The sequence below is a fragment of the Antechinus flavipes genome, chromosome 3 (genome assembly GCF_016432865.1).
Source record: "Antechinus flavipes isolate AdamAnt ecotype Samford, QLD, Australia chromosome 3, AdamAnt_v2, whole genome shotgun sequence".
Lineage (NCBI taxonomy): Eukaryota > Metazoa > Chordata > Mammalia > Dasyuromorphia > Dasyuridae > Antechinus > Antechinus flavipes.
In genome coordinates this window covers 424471046-424487081 of record NC_067400.1, presented here as the reverse complement: position 1 = coordinate 424487081, position 16036 = coordinate 424471046, and the positions used below count along the sequence as shown (strand labels likewise).

Below are 16036 nucleotides of genomic sequence, written 5' to 3'. Positions count from 1 at the left end.
TCACAGCATCTTTACTATGTCTTCTTCTCTATACTCACATTGTATATACACTAATATCCTCTTCATGGGCTATTGCAATATGGTCCAACTTGTCTGTCTTCCTCAAGTCCCTCCCAACTCCACACCATCTACCACTCAGCTATAATGATGATTTACCTTTCATACAAATCTGACTATATAACCCTCCTACTCATTAACTCCAGTGCCTCTCTATACAGTTCCCTTTGTTTGGCATTCAAAACTGTGGTGTTTTTCTTCTTTAAAATATAAAGGTTTTCTCTGGGAGCAGGTTTCTTGGAGAGGTTTTATGGAGGCAGCCTTAGTTTCAATTAAGAGTAATAATCACCCAAATGCAGCCAGGTGCTAAAAGTTCTGATCTTTTGTCTCCAATATAGCCCGGTTAGTTTTTTTTTGGAGATCTGTCTTTCTGCTTGGTTCCAAGAGCTCCCTCCAAATGTCTCCAAATCCAAAGGTTTGTTCTTTAGCCTCCAGCCAGCCAGGTGGAAAATGAAAAGAATTTCTCTTGCCTCCGAGAGAGGGCTTGTGGGCTTCTTCCCAGAGTGCTCCTCTCCAACCCTTGGGAATGTTCTGAAGTAACTCCTGGCTCTAGCTCAATTCCCACTCGTGGCTTCTTCTGAACTGACACTCCTCCACTTTCTTTTCAACTGAACTCTCGTGATTGGCTCACTGAAGCTCTATTTATGCTCCTTCTCCGAGAGAGGGATTGTGGAATATGAGAGAGTGGGATTATGGGTTTCCTCCCAGAGTGCTCTCTGGCCCTAAGAGCTTCAAGGGAGGTGTGAATTCACAAAGTTACACAGTTAACTCTGTGAATCTCCGATACTTGTGAATTCCAATGAGTACTTAAATACTTCTTGCTTATAAGAGCTCCCTAAAGGGGTGAACACAAGCCTTATTGTCTATCAGTTCTACTTAGTACCTTGTTTCTTCTGGCCCATAACATCTCCTTGTAAGATCAGATCAATCATACTGAACCACGCTAAATTCGATAATTATTGTCTTTATCAACTCTAATGACTTTACACTTTGTAAAGATTCCAACACAAAACCTTTAAAAATTTGGTCTGTTCCTGTTTTTCCAACCCTTCTACTCCTTTTCACACATACTACAAATATACCTATAATTGATTGCTTCTTGTTTCTCACCCACAAAACTTTATCTTTCATACCTGAAATGTTCTTCCTCCTCACTCTGCTTCTCTCACTTTCTCTGTTTTCCCTTTGCTCAAATCCTACCTTCAAAGTTCTCCTTGTTGTTAATGCCTTCCTTTCTGAACTAACTCCCATCTGTTCTGTGTATATATTGGATATACTGAGTTATTTTAAGTATAGTCTACTCACTTAGAATCCAAGATACTTGAGACTAGAGACAATTGTTAGCCTTTCTTTGTATCCCCAAAATAAAGTAAGTTTTTAATAAATATTTGTTAACTGACATTTTCATATCACAAATAAGGAAACTGAGTCTCAAATTATTTAAGTGATTTTCTGAAAATATTTAGATAATTATCAGAATTTTACTCAGGTCCTTTGGCTCCAAATTCAGCATTTTCCCACTGGTAAGAACTACTTCTCCTTAGGATATTGAAGATTAGAAAGGACAGAAATTGTAGTATCCTGATTGATAAATACTTGGTTAGATTTATTGTATGGTATGTATGGTAACATGTAACCAGAACCAAGCAGAAATAACTTTGTTGGTGTTCTTATTCAGGGCATATTTTTTATATGCCTATAGCTTTCCAAGTGTTTTTTTTTAAACATTTAATTTATTACTTTGGATTATTTCTGTATGTTTGTGTACCTACATGTATATACACATTTCTTCTGTTGGAAAGTAATTTATTTTAATAGCAGTCACTGCCACTCACCCATGGAGCTAAGCCCATGACTATTCAGAGCTGTTCCTTCCAAACAGAAACTTCTCAGAAGATGATGTGTAACAATTAGCTGGTGCAAAACAAAACTGAGAATCTATCTAGAAACTCTCAATGGCATCATAGTGAGTCATAGAGCACATCCAATGAGCCAAACATAAAGAAAATATGACCAAGGAGACATAGTTGCTATTACTCATGTTAAGCCTCTACTAACTACAAGGTTTAGGCCACCTACTTGTATTTATTTCTGGTCTTAAATATCTCTAGAGGCACTTCTGGAGCCAGAAAACACATCTTCTAATTCTGAGTCCTAGTCTTGGAGTCATAAACTGGAGTTTAAATCCCACCTTTGGTATTTAGTTAAAATAACTCTGAGGAAGTCATGAGCTCTCTGGGCTTCAGCTATAATTGAAAATTTATCTAGAGCATACTATGGACAAGACATTCTGTCAAGACAAAGACAAAAATTAAATAGTTCCTGGGATCCAAATGTTTTTCTCTTATAAAATGGGGACAATAATAAATTCTCTATCTAGACATGAAAAAGATTTCATAAATCTTAAAATGGAATAGAAATGGCAAAAGATAGGAGTTTTGTTTTATTTTATTTTTGAATCTCCACATCACCACCAGTACCATCAGTACCACAACAGTGAGTACTGATTCCACAAGCTTTTATTAAGTGTTTACTAAATCTACTGTTACTATTCTGGGTAAAGGGAAATCAAGCATAAAGTACGACAAAATCCCTGCTCTCAAGGAATTCATCCTCAAAGATGAGGTAGAAAAAGTGGGACATATGTACAGTAAAGAATGAAATATAAGGGATAATCATGGAACAAAGCAGAGATCTAGACAAAATATGCAAGGAAAACTTGAAGAATAAGGTCGGAAAATGCCAAATGGAAGTTTTCACAGGAATTGAAACATGAAGAAAGAGAACATTTTTATTTATTTTTATGCAAATTGTTTTATGAATCACATCAGGAGAAAAATCAGAACAAAAGAGAAAAACAATAGAAAAGGAGGAAAAAAAGAAGTGAACATAGCATGTGTTGATTTACATTCAATCTCCACAGTTATTTTACTGAATGCAGATGGCATTTTCTATCCAAAATTTGTTGGAATTGCCTTTGATCACTGAAGAACTGAGAACAACCAGGCCTTTCATAGCTGATCATTGTACATTCTTGATTTGCTTATGGTGTCATCATTTATGCTCAAATCATGTACTCTTTTGACCTCTTTTTGGTATGGATTATGAGATACAGATCTATGCCTAGTTTATGATATATCATTCTCTAATTACTCCAGCAATTTTTGTCGATTAGTGAGTTCTAATCCCAGAAACTAGAGTTTGGAGGTTTATCAAATACTAGATTAATAAAGACCTTATTATTGTGTTGTGTGTATCAAATCTATTCCACTGGTGTACAACTCTATTTCTTAACCAGTACCAAATGGTTATGCTTTATAATATAATTTTAGGTCTGCTAAGCCACATTCTCCGTATTTTTTTTTCATTAATCCTTTGATATTCTTGACTTTTTGCTCTTCTAGATGTATTTCATTATTTTTTTTCTAGTTCTATAAAATAATTTTTTGGCAGTTTGATTGTTAAGTCACTGAACAAGTAGACCAATTTAGCAAATTGTCAGTTTTATTTTATTAGCTCAACCTACCCATGATTAATTGATATTTTTCATTTATTTAAATATGACTTTATTTCTCCAAGTAGTGATTTGCAATTATGTTCATATACTTCCTGGCTTTGTCTTGGCAGGTAGAAACCCAAATATTTTATTTTATCTACAGTTATTTTAAATTGAATTTTTCTATCTTTTGCTCCTGGGCTTTGTCAGTAACATATAGAAATGCTAATGGTTTGTTTGGGTTTATTTTATATCCCACAATCTTCCTAAAGTTGTGAATTGTTTCCGATAGGTTTTTGTATGATTTCTAGGACTCGCTAAGTATATCATCATATCATCTGCAAAGAATGATAGTTTTATTTCCTCTGCCTATATGTTTTTCTTTTCTTATTGCTTGTACACTGATGAATAATAGTGGTGATAATGGGTATCCTTGTTTCACCTCTGATCTTACTGGGAATGCATAATGCTTGTTATTGGATTTTGATAGGTATTACTTATTATTTTGAGGAAAGCTCACTTTATCCTTATGCTTTCTAGTCTTTTTAATAGGAATAGGTGCTGTATTTTGTTAAAATACAGGTTCCCCCATTAATATAGTTTTGCCATCTATTTCTTTCTATAATTGGCTTAAATATCTTCTCTAGAAATTTGTATCCTCTACAACTTGGTGCATATACATTTAATATCTTTACTACTTCATTGTTTAAAGTACCCTTTATCAAGATATACTTTCCTTGCTTATCTCTTTTAATTAGATCTATTTTTACTTTTTCTTTTTCTGAGATTAGAATTGCTATCCCCACTTTTTTCCTTCACATAAAGCATAATAAATTCTGTTGCACCCTTGTATCTTCACTCTGAATGTGTCCCTCTGTGTCAAATGTGTTTCTTATAAACAACATATTATAAGATTCTATTTTTTAATCCACTTTGGTATTTGTTTTTGTTTTATGGAAGAGTTCATTTGAATCACATTGACAGTTAGGATTACAAACTTTGTACATGCCTTCATCTTATTATCTCCCCTATATATACTTTTGTTCTCTCTTTTTACTTTGTCTTTAGTGTTTTGTTGTTTTTTTTTTTACCCACTCCACCCACTATCTTATTTCCTATTACTCCTCTCTTTTTTATTACTCCTTTACTTTTTTCCCTTCATGTTTCTGTTCTCCCTTCTATCTAGCTCCTCTCTTTTCTTTTTTTCTTTCTTCTACTTCTTTAGAAAGTTAGATAAATTTCTTACTGATCTGTTGTGATTAAGACCCTTTCACTGGTTTTCTCAGACTCTATCTGAGTTTGGTTGAATATACATTTCACCCTTATGAGGCTGATCTTTCTTGAAGTTTTTCCAGCCTATCTTGAGTTGGAGAGTGGTTTTATTTCATCAGATTTTGTCAGAAGTCATATGGTTTACAAGGGAAACTGGGAGAGCTCAAGCATCTTCCTGGTTCATTCTGCCATTTTTTCTCCACAATGGAAGTAAAACAATGGAAAGAGAACAATTTTAAAACATAAGAACAGTAGGGAATATATTCTAATCATTATGCATATACTACATTAACACCTGAAGGCAGGAAATGACAACTTAATTGCTTAAGAGATGACTAGGATGTATCTAAATGCATGAAGGAGAAAATTGTGCAATAGAGGAAAAAACCTAGGCAGGAGCTAGATTTTGGTGGGTCTACAATGACATTTTATCCTAAATCTTACATTTTATTCTAAAGATAGTAGTCACTAAATGTTTTTGATTAAGAAAATAAGTCAGATCTGTGTATTAAAATCATTGTAATGCCATATGAGGGATAGGTTGAATAAGGGAGAATTGCCCTGTGTACAGAAAGTCAGGTAATAAAATAGTGGAGCTATTTCAGTGAGTAAGAATTCCCTCAATTAGGGCAGTGTCAATAAGAGGAGAGAATGGATGAGAAAGATGGGAAAGAGAAAGAATCAATTGGATTTAGCAACTAATCTTTAAATAGTTTGAAGATTTTAAATACTACCCATCTACATGGCAATAACAAAAATGTGTTAAGCACATAAACATTACTATGGTGAAAATTTCTTTAGGTTGATTTATCTCCTTGAGTTCTGAAGTAAGTTGTGGGGTTTAGAAGTGATTAAGTATACTGGGCTTATACCCCAAAGAGATACTAAAGAAGGGAAAGGAACCTGTATGTGCCAAAATGTTTATGGCAGCCCTGTTTGTAGTGGCTAGAAATTGGAAAATGAATGGATGCCCATCAATTGGAGAATGGTTGGATAAATTGTGGTATATGAATGTTATGGAATATTATTGTTCTGTAAGAAATGACCAGCAGGATGAATACAGAGAGGCTTGGAAAGACTTACATGAACTGATGCTAAGTGAAATGAGCAGAACCAGGAGATCATTATATACTTCAACAACAATACTATATGAGGATGTATTCTGATGAAAGTGGATTTCTTCAACAAAGAGAAGCTCTAACTCAATTTCAATTGATCAATGATGGACAGAAGCAGCTACACCCAAAGAAAGAACACTGGGAAATGAATGTAAACTGTTTGCATTTTTGTTTTTCTTCCCAGGTTATTTTTACCTTGTGAATCCAATTCTCCCTGTGCAACAAGAGAACTGTTTGGTTCTACACATATATTGTATCTATACTGTGACATATTTACCATGTATAGGACTGCTTGCCATCTGGGGGAGGGGGTGGAGGAAGGGAGGGGAAAAGTCAGAACAGAAGTGAGTTCAAGGGACAATGTTGTAAAAAAATTACCCTGGCATGGGTTCTGTCAATAAAAAGTTATTTAAAAAAAAGGTTATCACCACCCCCCCAAAAAAGAAGTGATTGAGTATGAGTATTTTGTATTTAGACTTCATTCCTTAGTTGACTTATTTACATTGGCTTTGAAAAAATTCCATCAGTTCAGTAAAGAACTTTTACTACCAAGAAATGTTTTTCATGTCTCTACTAGTTATTAGAGATACATAAAGATATAAAACATGAGATTTATGGGATGTTTGAGGAGGACTAGTTTCTCTGGTGTGAAGTCCTGTCAAGCCCTTTTCAGGGCTGTTTATCTATCTTTGGGGTTTATCTTTCACCTGACCCTCACCTATGGCTCTAAGAAACTGTAGAAAATGTAGGACATATAAGAGCCATATCAGAGTAAAGCTATCTCAGCAGATAGGCTAAACCAAGTTGAGGATAATGTGAAGCCATACCCCTGTAGAATTGATAGATAATAACAGCTTATTACAATGGCCATGAAGAAAATTGAAGCAGTTCTTGTGGAGAATTTAGATCTTGATCAGATATCAAAAAAATCCAAAGTCATCTACTACATCCTGGATTATGGCCAATCTTGACTTTTGTCCTACAACTGGATTTTGATGATTCTGGAAGAGAGTGAGATTAACAACTCATTTAAATCTAATTTATACACAAGTCAAGACATTATACATCAGCCACTTTACATTACACAACACATTAAACAAAACATCAGTTTTACCCCATCATTGGGATGTCATTGATCCTCTTCAGAAATGGAGAATGAACAAGAAGATATAAGTCACTTCAACCTGAAAGGGCCTTAGCAAATGGATAAAAATAGGGTAAAGGTGGGGAAGGGGATGAGTTTTATCAAGACAGTTTGTCTAAGAAAAATAGAACAGAATTATATTGAAGTTAATATTGAATTATTAGATTCAATAACAAATCTATTTGCCTCAATTTCCTCATCTGAAAAATGGGAACAATAAAAGCACCTACTTCCAAGGGTTATTTTAAGGATCTACTGAAATATTTTTTAAGTGCTTTACATAGTGCCTGGCACATAGTAAGCACTACATTAATATTAACTATTATTACTAGGTTTTATCAATGACAGTTGTCATTCATTATAGTTTTCACCACTTTAAAATGCTTTGAATCTGCCAAAATAGATACTCACACTTGAGATTTAACATTTGCATCACGCCTAAGGCTGCTTAACCAGAATGTTGTTTTCTGTATATATGGGTATGCTACAAAGCTATGAGAAGGAAAGGTTTTCCCCATAACTTTGAATGTAGCATAATTTATAGAACATTGGACTTAGAATCAGACTCAAGTTCAAAATCTTCCTCCGATACTTCCTACCTATGATGACTCTAATACTTAACACTTGTTTTATTTTACCAGCATTATTACAAACCACATTCTTATAGAGCAAATACTGGTCCTTTTTGGGTGAACTGTTTTGAAATCTACCAGAACCAGAAAAGGCATGATGATGCAAGTTCCATTTACTATATGAACTTATCTCATGTTTCACTACTATAAACTACCTGTGCTTCCCATCACAACATTTTGGACTAAGGAGACTTCCATTGCAGAACTTCCATGAATTCTCTCATCAAGGTATTAATTTATGTTCTTACTTTTACCAGGGAGGTACTCTTCACATAGAAATCTACACTTTGGGCTATCAAGGTGGCTGAGGAGAGCTGATGAGAGTCAATCTGAGCACTCTGCTCTACAGTTAAACTTCACACATTATTTCCTGAACATGAATTACCCTCTTAATTTACATTACCTCAGAATTTTCTTTGATATTCCAGAAATGCCTCCTTTCCTCATCCTCATCTACTGAAAATGATCCCAAAATAGAAGAGGCTTGACAGCTACATATTAAAAATGTTAGAGAAGTAATATATTTCATTGTTCTGGCTAGCCAAGGCTCTTCCAACTCTCAAATTCTGTGAATTCCTACCCATGCTTCAAAAACCCATGTCACATGTTATCTTCTCCAAAAAATATTCCATGATTTCTTCAATTAGTAACAGCTAACCACTCATTTCACATAGTACAGAGATACTCTCTGTTATACTTAACTAGAGAACAAATCTGCCAGATGCTACTAGATAGCATACTGTAGATAGCATTGTGCTGACAACATTAAGTCCCATAATCCTACAGTAAGAAGTAAAGGCCTTCTTACTGAGATAAATAGCCATTCAAAAGAAATCAGCCTAATAATTAATACAGGAAAAATGCAAATATATGAAAAATGCATATTAACCCAATTATGCAATTAAATTGAATGGGCAGCATACATAGCAAATTGAATTGAATTTGGGAAATTGTATAGAACTTTCAGCAATCTAAAGTTTTTCCTTGATATACATCTTTTTAATCCTAATATTCTATAGGATATATGACTTTGAATCATGGAGCACCCCAGTTTCTAAGAATTCAAAATTATGGATGACTTAAGGAACAATAAATGTGTCAGGAACATAGACATCCTGCAGTGTTTAAACAACAATTATTTGTCTTTAGCATGATATACTGGATAGAAAGCTAGTCTTGGAACCAGTAAGAACTAGGTTCAAGACCTACCTCTGAAATATTTGGAGTAGATCACTTATCCTGTAAATGTTCTAGGCAACTGTCATTTATTAAGCATTTACTATACGCAAGGTACTGTGTTAAGCTGCAGAGAACATGCCAATCTGCATTGGTAAAAGGAGATTCCTTATCTAGGAGTACCCTCATAGGTCTAATCTCCAGTCCTGTCCCTACTTGTGTGTAAGAATTGACCTAAAAAGTTGAATTGATGGAAAAGAAAGTAAGTTAAGTCATACAGGGCCAAAACAGTATAATAAAGAGATAGGCATCTTTATTGTTATACCCATGAAATATTAAAAAGACTGAGAAAGAATCTAATACATTGAATAGAGCTTTATGGATAATTATTAGGAGGACATAGATAAGAATTTGACATGATTTTTAAAAAGTATATATGTTAATTACTATCTTCATTAATGAAGTACCTATATTATTGAATCATTAAAGTATTAAACTATAATGCTTTTTGTAGGTAATAGTGTATATTTTCATAATGCATATTGTTATCGCCACCCATCAAACTTTAAGTGCCATAAAGATAGGGACTGTACCTGATCCTACCTTTGTTCTCCAGTGTATACAGTGTATATAGTGGTTACCTATAACTTTTGTCAAGTGGGGACCTTCACCAATTCAGATCTTAACTGCTTCAGGATTCAAGAAACAGTCTAAAAATTGTTCACAGTCAAAGATTCCTAGAATCTACCAGAGTTTTAATTTGAATTGTGTCATCTTTGAGAACCCAAAGTCTTTGCCACTATGGGGCACCAAAGTAGGATGTTAGTGGAGACTGAACAGTATGATGCAGTGTCTGGAACATAGTAGATGTTTTTAAGTAATTAAATGCAAAAGGGTCTTAAAGTGTGTTGTTTTTCTATATATGATCCTTTTAAAAATGTACTCATTAGAACTATTACTAGAAACTATACTTTCCCTAATAATCTTTCTAATGATGTGACATAAATAAACTAAATGCTATCAAAGACTGACCATAGAATGAGAGTCAGTGGAAGGGATTATGTCCAATGAATAAGCAGAAAAGGTAGAAAGGGGGGAGGGGAGGAATTAGCAATAACTTTAGAGAGAATTGCTTTAATTATACTGTCTTGAGAGACATCTACAAAATTAAAATAAGATGTGATGAAATGTGGAATTATTGTGGGGGGGAGAAAATCCTAAGTAGAAAAAGGGAGAATCTCTGCTAGATATTTTATTTGCTTAGATGGATGATCAAACAGTGACAAACAACAGTGAACATCTCACCAGTGTAGCCTGATTATGATTTCTTTGAATACATAAAAGGACCTGTGTTTCAGATAACTGTCTGCATTCTTCTTTTAGTTCTCAGTATTATGTTTAAAATCCTGCATTTTCCCCTATTACTGGAATTTGCTCCAAACCAATGCTATTAGGTCATAGACTAAAATTGTCATTAAGGGGACTAGTTGGAAGTAATGATTATTTTCCACTGTTGCTCTAGCTTAAATTAAACATCCTCAATCCATGGTCAGTTTTTCAGTTCCTAGAATGGTTCCTAGCATGTTTTCTCCATAATCATATACATATATATACATATGTGTATATGTATGTATACATAAAATGACCTTTTATCACATATAACTTAATGTTCCTTTCAAACATATAATAAAGTTATCATGTAATATTTTTCCTTTTTTTCTTCCCTCCTACTCTCACTCTAGAGATGGCTAACATTCGGTATGTGTGTGTGTGTGTGTGTGTGTGTGTGTGTGTGTGTGTGTGTGTGAAATCATTCATTTAAAATTATACGAATTTGACTCTACACTACCATAAAAGTATAACTAAGAATCTTTAGAAAAACCCTCTTGGAATTAATCTGAAAAAAAAAAAGATTTTCATTAGTAGTGAAATTATTTTATGTAGTTCTTTCTTTCTATTTGTTTCATCTCATTTATCTTCTCATTTCTTCTTTTATGTTGCTTTCTCTTTTCTTGGTGAAGTGAAATATTCATGACAATAAAGTTAGTAAACTAAGAGAGGGGGAAAGTGATTTGTGTCTCTTTAGGCTGAAGTAAAATTGGGAGTTCTCTAAAATTTTAGTTAAGGAAATAATGGTCTTTTGGAAACAAGGGCTCTTAGAATTAGAAGAGGAGACACTAGAGGCTATTTGGATCAACTATCCATAGAAATCCTCCCTGTTGACAAATGATCATTCCATCTCTACTTGGGTTCTTCTTGTGAGAAAAATCTCTTTTGTCTTGACAAATAGTTAATTCTATTTTTTAAAGAAAAAAAATGTTGGTTTATACAGTTTGTGATGAAAAAATATTTGTATATATTTCTCCATGAAAAAGATAGGTGAAAGTATTTATTTATCTGAAAACTATCCATGCTGGAATATTGCCCCATTTATGATTGTAATTTGTTTGCATGTGGAATATTGCAGCTGCCGTGGGCTTGGAGTTATAACTAATATGCACACTGTTGATTGTTAGGAGAGCCATCAAATCCCTCACTGGCATTAGAGCCACCAGGAGCATCTGCACCTGTCTTCCCAGATGAAGTTGACTTGCTAGAAGGAGGATCCTTTAACATCATGTTTTCCACATGGACAGTTATAGATATAAGCTGCCATTAGATTGTAAGATAACTAAGCTTTGTTAAAAGGGGGACTCAAACAATGAAATGCAGGCATAGCTCTTTATATTATGCTTCACTTTACTGTGTTTCACAGATACTGTGATTAAAAAAAAACAGATTGAAAGTTTATGGTACTCTGTATCAGACAAGTCTATTGGAGCCATTTTTCCAATAGCATATCATATCTCTATGGCACATTTTGAATTCTCACAATATTTCAAATTTTTTCATTATTCCATATTTATTTTGGTGATCTATGATCAGTGAAATTTGATGATGTTATTGTAATTGTTCTGTGATGCTGCAAACCATGCCCATATAAGACAGTTAACTTTATCAATAAATGTTGTATATGTTCTAACTTCTTCACCAACCTGCCATCCCCCCTATCTTTCTCCTTCTTCTCAGACCTCCCTATTCCCTAAGACAATATTGAATTAAGACAATAATTTTACAAAGGTCTCTAAGTGTTCGAGTGAAAGGAAGAGTCAATCTCTGTGACAAACTTCATTGTATTATAGCCACCCTATCTTCAGCAGTTACATATTGACCAGTCAGCAGTCATCAACATTGATATAATACCCTTCACCAGCAAAAAGATTATCATTTGGTTAAGGCTCAGAAGATGCTTAGCATTTTTTAGCAATAAAGTATTTTTAGTTCAGCTAGACATAATGCTATTGCACACTTAATAGACTATAGTATAGTGTCAACATAACTTTATATGCACTGTGAATCTAAAAAAAATTGTGTGACATTTTATAGCTATATTCAGTTTATTGTGGTAGTCTGAAACCAAACCCACAATATCTCTGAGGTATGTCTGTAGTTTAATTTAAAGAATTTAAGCAAATTCTGATTCATTAATTGCAGAAGACAAATGGACTTTGTTGTAGCAAAAACTATTTCACTAGAGTTTTTTGGGGTTATAATTCAGTTTGTAAAAGTCAGGTTAATTTTAGCTTGAAGTTCAGTAAATTAGTGTAGTTTGCTTTGCTCATAATTCAGTTTAACATAATCTTTAAAACCCATCACTTTCTGAACAAGTTAGAGAAAAACTGTTCTCCATAAATTCATCATCTTTACTAGTTCTGGGGAAGACAATGATGAATTATAAACACAAAAGTTTCTTAAAAGACTTCATGGTTTAAAACGTTTCAAAATATGAAGAAGCTCTTAAAAATAAGTTTGGATGAGAGTAATAGGTTTTGTGGAAATTACTGATGAACTTAAGAATATTTAAAAGGGAAATGGAAGACTCTGGTAAAATGTGTATGTGTGTGTGTGTATGTGTCTTTTGCATATACAGCACACATATGATTATATAAACACACATACATCCCAGGTAAGCTGGTTTCTAACTTTCCTTATTCACAAATGTGTAGAAATTTTACTCATTATTAAGTTTGTACTGCACCAACCACCTTCATGCTCTGAGCCTTCTGCACTCCAAAGGTACACAAAATAAAACACCTCAAAAGAATTAGAGTGCAATAAAAAGGCCTGATAAGTCTCCTTCCCATTACTCTGGTTTATATTGGCCCAACACCATTCTTACAGAGAAGATTTGAAGTATCCCAACAAATCATAGAATTGTAGAATTAGATTTTAAAGTTTATTTAATTCAAACTTCTTATTTTTATACTTTTATTCACATATATCTGAGAGGCAGTGTCAACATTTTATCCCCATTGTACAGATGAGAAAATCAAGATTCTGAGGGACTGGCTATTTGAGAGAGAATTTCAACAGTCTTCTAACTCCAAATCCAACTTTTTGTTCAATAACATTTCCATTATTCCTGCCCGTGCCAAATAAACAAACAAAAAAGCAGGGGAGAAAAAACTTTCTAAGCTTGTAGACTGTGGAGAAGATGTTTGCCAAGTAAAGTCTGTGAAAAATGGATTCATCGCATTAGTGCCGTCCATGATTGACTGCCAAAGCCAGCTTATTTTCTTTGCTAGCTCCAGAGGAGAATGCCTGTAATGTTGTGTTGATGGAAAGCCATCTTACAGAACATGCTGGCTGAGAGCAGTTTTTCACTGGCCCAGGTCAGCATTATTACAGACTTGATGGGGGTACTTAGGGCTCTGGAAAGGATTTTTAGATCAGAGGAAAAAATAGGCACAAGAGATTAGGGACCAGAATGTGTTAGTTTTATCTCACAATACAATAAAGCAATAAAACAGTCTGAGTAAAACCACAGACAGGAATGTCTAAACCTAACAGATTTCTATTTCTTAAGCAGGAATGCTCCCTGTTTCTAATGAGACCAAAGTGTAAAATTGTGGTCTAGGGAAAATAAGTAATTGTGGAAAGTCCTAATTTTCCCTGGAGAAGACAATTTGGAAATAATATGACTTTATAATGGGAAAAAAGTGCATTAGTCTCAAAGGTGAGTGTGGCTAGATGATAAATCATATTGGTAGCTCAAATCCAATTGTCCAACAAATAAGATGTCCAAAAAACCTGATTAACTTCTTTTCCTTTGTTTGGTAGAAGATACCAAGGGAAAACTATGTCATGTGGTTAAGAAGGAATCTGACCATCTTCAAATGCAGAATCACTCATTGAGATTTCACAAAGAAGACCTAGAAAGATAACTCTTAATTGTTGCCTTTGCCTCTTATTAGAATATCTATGTTTTTCCCTTTACTTTAGAAAAACTTCAAGAATTGATCAGCTTCAGAGTAGAGGGATTGAGTGAAAACATGGCAGCTATACTTTGAGAGAAGAGCAGAAATTCTCATAAGAAGGTAAAAGCTTGTGTGTTGTTTTTTCTCCACGCTAATCTGTTTCTTGTTGTTTTGAAATTCATGAAAATGTAAAATAAAGACCTAATTCTATTTTTTCTAATTCATTAAAAGTGCTTCAAATTTGATTAAATAATTCATTTTATGACATTCATATATTATATTTCACAACAGTTTTGCCTCTTAAAATTGACATGATCCTTGTATGCACTCATATCTCTGTTTATTTGAGATCTAGAGATGTGTTTTCTTGAAGAAAAATGAAAACTCTCTATATTATTTATTTTACAAACTTGATGTCACCTAAGGATTGATAGCAGAGGCAGGTGGATGGCTCAGCGGACAGAGAGATGGCTTGGAATTAGGAAGACAAGTTCAAGTCTAGTCTCAAATATTCATTAGTTGTGTGACCCTGGGCCAGTTAGTGGTCCTCTTTTTACCTTCATCCATTGGAGTAGGAAATAGTCAACTATTTTTATATCTTTGCCAAGAGAAGCCTAGATAAGGTTCCAAAGAGTCAAGTATGACTGACTAAACAGCAAGAATTGACCAATACATGTGCTGTTAGTCCCCCGTCCTCATATTATATCAAGAGACTTCCCTTTCTCTCCTAGAATGCCATTATGGCTTCATCCCAATTCAAAGATAAAGTATTTGTGCAATGTCATTTATTTGTTCACTCTCCAACAGATATTTATTAAGTTCCTATAATGTATCAAGAAGTATGCTATGTGCTGGAGATAAAAAGACAAAAATAAAAATAGTTTGTGTTCACAAAGTTTATCAAGCTCCTTGTGTATTTTGATCTTTTACCAAAAAAAAAAGTCCAATTCTGATGATTATAGGGATTCAATTCAGGAATATTTTTTAAGTGCCTATTACGTGCTAGGCGCTATGCTAACTGCTGGGAATGGAAATAAAAAAGAGAAAGTCTCTGCCCTCAAGGAACTTACATTCTAATGAGAGAAGACCAGACACCAAATGAAACTAAAAAAGAAGGAAAGAAACCATAGGGTTTCAAATAGAAAAATTCTTGTTCCACATAGTTGAAACCAGGTAGAATTAGAAAAGGAAAGTGGGGAAAGCTGGTTGCACAGGACGCCCAATTCCAGCCTTCAATTAAGGAAGACTTTCGAAGAGTTCCATGGTTCACCCTTATGCCCTCCAATCAGAGGAAAAAGTATCCAAGTGTTCAGAATTTCTTAGCCTTTTGGTGTCATGGACCCTTTTGAACCTCTGACAAAACCTATGAACTTCTCAGGATGATGTTTTTAAATCTAGAAATTATATGGTCTTTCACATTACATTACAATGCAATTACAAATGTAATTTTAAATTCCTGTTCAGAGACACCAAGTTAAGAAATTTTGATCTAGTGCAAATCCTTCATTTTACAGATGAGAAAACTGAAATTCAGAGAAGTAAAATGTTTTGTTCAATATGACATAAATAGTAGCAGAGTTAGGATTAGATTTATAGTTGGATGTTTTTTTCATAATATCATGTTGCTGCTTGAAGACTGACATGACTTTAGAATTTCTTATAGCATATTAAGGCTTCTTTATATATATATATTTAATCTGAAATATGATGTCATTCAGAATTTGCATTTGCATTATTAGTCATTGTATATAGTTTTTTCCTACCTAAACCACTTTCACTCTTCATCACTGAAGACTTCATCCATCAATTTAAATAAGACTGTATCAGCCTTATGACCTTTTAGG

General features: G+C 33.9%; 1 protein-coding gene across 1 annotated transcript in view; it reads left to right on the top strand.

The window, feature by feature from the left end:
* The window catches only part of B3GALT1 (beta-1,3-galactosyltransferase 1), a 595978-nt gene that overhangs the window by 148594 nt on the left and 431348 nt on the right, over positions 1 to 16036 (top strand). The window contains exon 2 of the mRNA XM_051986229.1: positions 14218 to 14312. The gene's annotated coding sequence lies outside the window, so the exon portion shown is untranslated. The remainder of the gene's footprint in view (positions 1 to 14217; positions 14313 to 16036) is intronic.